Genomic DNA, 6,000 nt, shown 5'->3' with positions numbered 1-6,000 from the left:
ATATTGACAGAGCAGAGACATAGATGCGCTTTTTTAATTCGATTTAAGTAAATAATGGTATGATCGATTAGACTAGAGTCTAATCATTAGACCTTTAGACGGGCGCAGATCCGCCGCGCCCGCAGCGCTTCAGTGGATTATTGCATTTTATGTATATTTAATCACATTTATTTACCTACATTTACATATTTACTCTTTTCTTTAAGTGTAGACACTGTTTATGTATAAGTCCACTATTGCATGCCGTGGCAACCTATAATTAAGGCAGCACTTAGATTAAGTTAAATACGTTGTAAATATTGATTGTCTTCCAGTGTATGTCTTGTTGGTTGTCCTATTAAATAAATAAAATAAATATTTATAGCAACACAATGTTTAAAAATAAAATTTTTCAAAAACGATCAATTTAATCGATTATGTCTATTCTAAATGGACATCCCTATTTGTTAGTCAAATTGTCATTCACTCGCATCACCTTTTCTCTCTCACTCACTCTTGCTGTGTTGCTGTCTTGCTTGATCCTTCTTTGTGATTCGTTTGTGTTTTAGCTTTTATTTTCGGAACTTTATTAACTACAAACTTGGCTATTCAAACGGACTCTGATTGATTGCAATAACGACATACTCAGCCTGGGATTTACTGTTTTTGTGTGGCTCGGCCAAGGCTCGGCTGGTGGTTCTATGGTGTTAGAAAATGAGCAACTTAATTATACACAACAATGGGCAGCACCTCGATCGGTAAGTACCTACATTTTGCTCTGCAATCTTATGAATTAGTGTTGCCGAACTATCGATAGTAAAACTATCGATAGTTTTCATTCGAAAAAGCCTTCTCCATCGATAGGCCTATCGATAGTATCGATACTGTCGATACTATCGATACTATCGATAGCTCAAAACGAGGAAATACTATTGAATATGTGCAATACTATCGATACTATCGATAGTATTGTTGCTCGTGAAGAATAAACTATCGATAGTATCGATACTATCGATAGTATTGTCGCTTTTGAATAAAAAGCTATCGATACTATCGATAGTATCGATACTATCGATTGTTCTAGACTATCGATAGTCTGTAAATTTGCAATAGTATTGGGTATGTTTAAATTCATTTTTACAATATTTAATGATAGATCGCCCGGTGCTTTGTCCTGCTGGAAGCTCTTCTGGAAGGACTGGTCTTTTGTTCTAAACGTCCTGCCAGAAGATTATCGCAAGTCCTGCCCGCAGTACGCAATTTGTACGTGTTTGCTTGCTGGTCCTTCCAGCAGTACGGTGACCTTCAAATTTGAACTCATCCTCACCAGAAGTAGTAAACACTTGGTTAGTGTTTATTAAATAAAAAGTCATGTCGTAGAATCATTTTGTTTAACCAGTATTTTACTTTTCTTAATATATTATAAACTTGTTTATCTTCTTTCAACTTAACTAATAGGAACTATAATAAGGAACTTTAAATTAATTACTTTGGTACGTCACTTTGTATTAGAAATTACACCTATCACTTACAAATACACTACAAATTAAAAACAAAAACAAGAAATAAATTATAAATGTTTGATTAGGCTGGAATACTTCACATTCATTATAATATTATCGCCAAAATGTTGCCGACTCCACGCCCGGCGCGTCAAAATGTGTCGCGCGAGCGCGAACGCGCTGCCCCCGTGTATACTCGTGCGCCATCGGGCTCCGACTAACGGTTAGTCGCGTTTTTCGATCTTGGGCACTATTGGGTGAAAGAGAGAGAAACACTCTATTTTTTCGTGTAAATTTGAAATTTGTACAATGTATACTTACGAAACTGTGATCTTTTAATTTTGCGTCCTACCGGAAGTACTTTAAGTCCTGCTGGCAGGACTCCGGGCGATCTATCATTAAAATGTTACGCTTGAATTACCAACTAAACAAATAACTAACAATAATAATCTCACTTGTATTTAAAACTACCTGCATTAGTTAAGTACAGCAAATAAAATGTATTGCCAATTTTGGAAACATACAATTAAATGTTATGGTTAACTATATGAAATAATTCAAGTATTCCAATAACCCTATTGTTGTGGCTATTGACTATTATACCCAAATATTGTAAACGATACTATTGGAAATTGCCAAACTATCGATAGTCTAGAACAATCGATAGTATCGATACTATCGATAGTATTGATAGTTTTTTATTCAAAAGCGACAATACTATCGATAGTATCGATACTATCGATAGTTTATTCTTCACGAGCAACAATACTATCGATAGTATCGATAGTATTGCACATATTCAATAGTATTGCCTCGTTTTGAGCTATCGATAGTATCGATAGTATCGACAGTATCGATACTATCGATAGGCCAATCGATAGTCTTGCGATAGTTTGACTATCGATAGACTATCGATAGACTATCGATAGACTATCGATAGTCGACTATCGATCGGCAACACTATTATGAATAAGTACTAGCCTTGCCAAACTTCTGAATTGCCATTCTCATGGCGGGTTGTCTTGAAATGAATGTTCCGCTATTATCTGTGGTTCAACCCTGGACAGTGTGGACAGCCAGGCCCGATTCGATTGTAAGAAACTAGTCGATGGTACAGCGCAATGGAGGCATGAGCGAAACAACAATTATGTTGACAATCCAGCTGGTTTTGGTGTAAATCTAAGGAATTATTTACTTTGACACCATGGACCTATAAAAAAAGTCGGACGGATTCTCATCAACAAAATACTGTGACATTAGGATACACCAGCTTGCCTGTACGTACAGGCCGGCACGCACACATTCACACCCTGTTACACCACTTCGAGTGCAAACTTCACACAGTTGACACATTTAAGCAGCGAAAAAACAACACGAATACGACATGTCTTGTGTGATGAAATTGTGTAAAAACCGTTCTGTTCGAACAAACAAAAATTAAGGAATCACATTTCACAGGCAAAATAATAATCCAATCACTTATTTCCCGACATTAAAATATTGAAATTAATTTAAATCAAACGTCATTCACTCGAAAAAATAATACGTCAAAGACCAGTGTTCTCAGTTATTTACGTGGGAAAATTACCCGAAATATGGGAAATTAATAATAATTTTAGGACTTTAGTTATTTATTACGCATACTATGGAAATAAAATAATTTATCATAATAATTGTGTTTTAATGGGATATATTTTCATAGGCAAATTTGATCCTTCCCAAAAATGTGGAACTGCAAAATTCAAATTTTCTTACATTGATTTCAAGTCAGTGTCAGGTTGTATGTTAAAAAAAATCTATCAGAGATAATAATAATATATTGATGATGCATAAGATTATGATTATAATGTACACAAGATTCGTAATTTGTAACTGCGTGAATCATTTTTGATCAACATTATGTACATAACTACATACCCTGACACACTGACTTGCAAACAATGTAAGAAAATTTGAACATTGAAAATTTCGCGCCTACCTCATCGCATTCACCTTTCATCCTTTTAAAATGGCACGGAATAATTCTGTCTACATTTCCAAGTAACATCTGCCGATCTATGTTTTTCTTAAAATAAATGGGTAAAATGTTTTGGCTAACATGGCATCCCTAAATTCACTCACACAATAGACAAACGCCAAAATTTTGCGTCACAGTTTTGTTGTAGCGCGAGTTCCGTCCGCCTTTTTTTATAGGTCCATGTTTGACACTATCTCCCTGCTCTCAATGAAAGCTTGTTTTGTTTTGTTTTTTGGAACTAAGACTACTAGATTATTATTTTTTGTAACTAAGTTTGTAACACGTCATAATTAATTATTATAACAACAATGCTTATTTACTAAAGCTGTTTAACCCTACCCTCTGACCCAAAATTCTACTAACAGCACATAATATTGAATTATCATTTTTTTTATGGTTTGCGGCTCAATTTATTCAACGCACAGGAGTATGTGTGGCATGGCATGCAATGAATCTATTTATTTTTACAGGTTACAGCTCATGATCTTATATGCACAACATGTTGGACCCAAGCCCAAGATACAACACAAATGCATCTACTTCAAATCTTAGCAGAAAATGTGTGCTTTGCAGTAGAACACTAGAGCCTAGAACACGTTCACATCAGCTCATGTCCCTGAGAACTAACACTCAACATCATATTAACATCAGGAACATAATTGTGGAATGACTAACTCCATTAGAGGTAATGCACGCTAAAGTCCTTATTTAATAAAATGTTATTGGCTATACAATCAGTCTAATTCTTGTAAAGTTATTGGTTTCTGTAAATTAATACTAAAATAAAATAATTTAAGTGCGGGACATTAAAAAACTGATAATTTTTTTAAACTTATTTCTAATTATTATTATTTTTAAACAGGTTACTGCAAATGACTACATCTGTGGGGCTTGTCACTCATTATTGCAAAGAGATACCACACCTACTTCACAAGACTCTCCAGATATGCCAACCGGTGCCCCGGTAGGTCACCAACAAGTTTGTGTTGGATGTGGTTGTTCATTATTGCGAACTTGAAGTCATTGTTTGGATACAGAGAATAATCAAGATATATTAAACATTGTTCGAAATTGGATTCAACCCAGAGAGGTAAGAGCCCTGCCAGTTTTATAATACATAAAAATAATTATGCCGGTTTATTATAATAATAAAAAAGGTTTTTTCCGAATCAGCCTTCCCATCCTTCAACTCCTTCCATTGCTTTCAATCTGCCACTACTCTCATCCATACAGGTTATACAGGGTGGAAACGATAAGTGATCTCACTCGATTATTTCTAAACTACACAAGATATCGAAAAACTGGTTACTCATCCTGAAAGTGCTTCACGAGCTCTTTCTAACGGTATCAGTAAATAGTTACAGAATTAACTGGATCTATCCGAAAATTCAATGTTTTCAGCCTCCATACTAAATGTATGCCAGCCACACAATATTAAAAGTGTTATAGATCACTTATCGTTTCCACCCTGTATAATACAAATAGACTTATATTATTAAAATATTGCAATATTATTACTTACATAATATTAAACATAATTTTTACTATTATAAAGCCAGTTAAAAATTCCCTGAGCCAAATAAACTCAGTAAAGTTTTATTTATACTTCCTGCATAACAACAGACTACTCTTTTAAACTACCACTATTCTCACTCTCAATCCTCGTTCCTCATTCATCCCTTTCGTTTCCTCCATAGACCAATCATTCCTCATCATTCAGCGTTCAAATCATAAATTTTATTATCTTTCATCACTCATCTTACTATTCCGTTACACACAAAAGTCGTTAATCCTATATAAATATTGCTCTTCTTATTGTTGAACTGTGAATCTGATGTTTTATTTTATTTTCAGATTCGTCCTTCAGATCTTCTTTGCCATAGATACTATCAGAGAGCACGAATTACTACAGTTGGTGCTTATTTAATGAAGCTGAGGACCGGTGATTCAGATGACAGAATAGCTACATTACTTGGCATTTCAAGGAGTACTCTTACAAAATATGTAATGAAAGCACGCAGTATGATGGAGGAACATTTCGTACCAGCACATTTAGGGTTACAACATATTAGTAGAGAGGAAGTAGCCCAAAGAAACCTTTATGTTCCAGTCTCTTTTCGGGAAGCCAGGAAACGATTTACCACAAAGAAAGGCTATTGTCATCATGTATGGTACATACATACATTTATGTGCAAAAAAGTAGCAATTATGCATACCAAAAAAAAAACTTATTCCCTATACAAATATCGGAATCTCGTTAAACCATTTATGGTACTTTGTTGTGATGGCGACATCATTGATGTATTGGGCCCATATTTAATAGAAAATGTAGAACATGACCATTAATAAATAATAAGTACCTACATACGTATTTTCATTTATACCTACATAACTGCCTACTTACCCTTGGGTCGGAATAAAGATATTTTTGGATTTAAATGTAAGTAAAATATATTAACTTCTTTTTAAAAAATGTTTGGCTTTTCCGTAGGCATTCCTATT

The 6,000-nt window shown here is 34.5% G+C and overlaps 1 long non-coding RNA gene across 1 annotated transcript; it reads left to right on the top strand.

Moving 5' to 3' along the window:
- Nucleotides 1-475: 475 nt before the first annotated feature.
- LOC135088365 (uncharacterized) lies at nt 476-5,856 on the top strand. The gene is made up of 4 exons (XR_010261028.1): nt 476-737; nt 3,969-4,183; nt 4,361-4,588; nt 5,353-5,856. It is a non-coding gene; the product is annotated as an uncharacterized LOC135088365 (long non-coding RNA).
- The last annotated feature ends 144 nt before the right edge of the window (nt 5,857-6,000 follow it).

The sequence above is a fragment of the Ostrinia nubilalis genome, chromosome 3 (assembly GCF_963855985.1).
Source record: "Ostrinia nubilalis chromosome 3, ilOstNubi1.1, whole genome shotgun sequence".
Lineage (NCBI taxonomy): Eukaryota > Metazoa > Arthropoda > Insecta > Lepidoptera > Crambidae > Ostrinia > Ostrinia nubilalis.
Note: the sequence above shows the minus strand (reverse complement) of the source record. Positions and strands in the feature narration are given on the sequence as shown.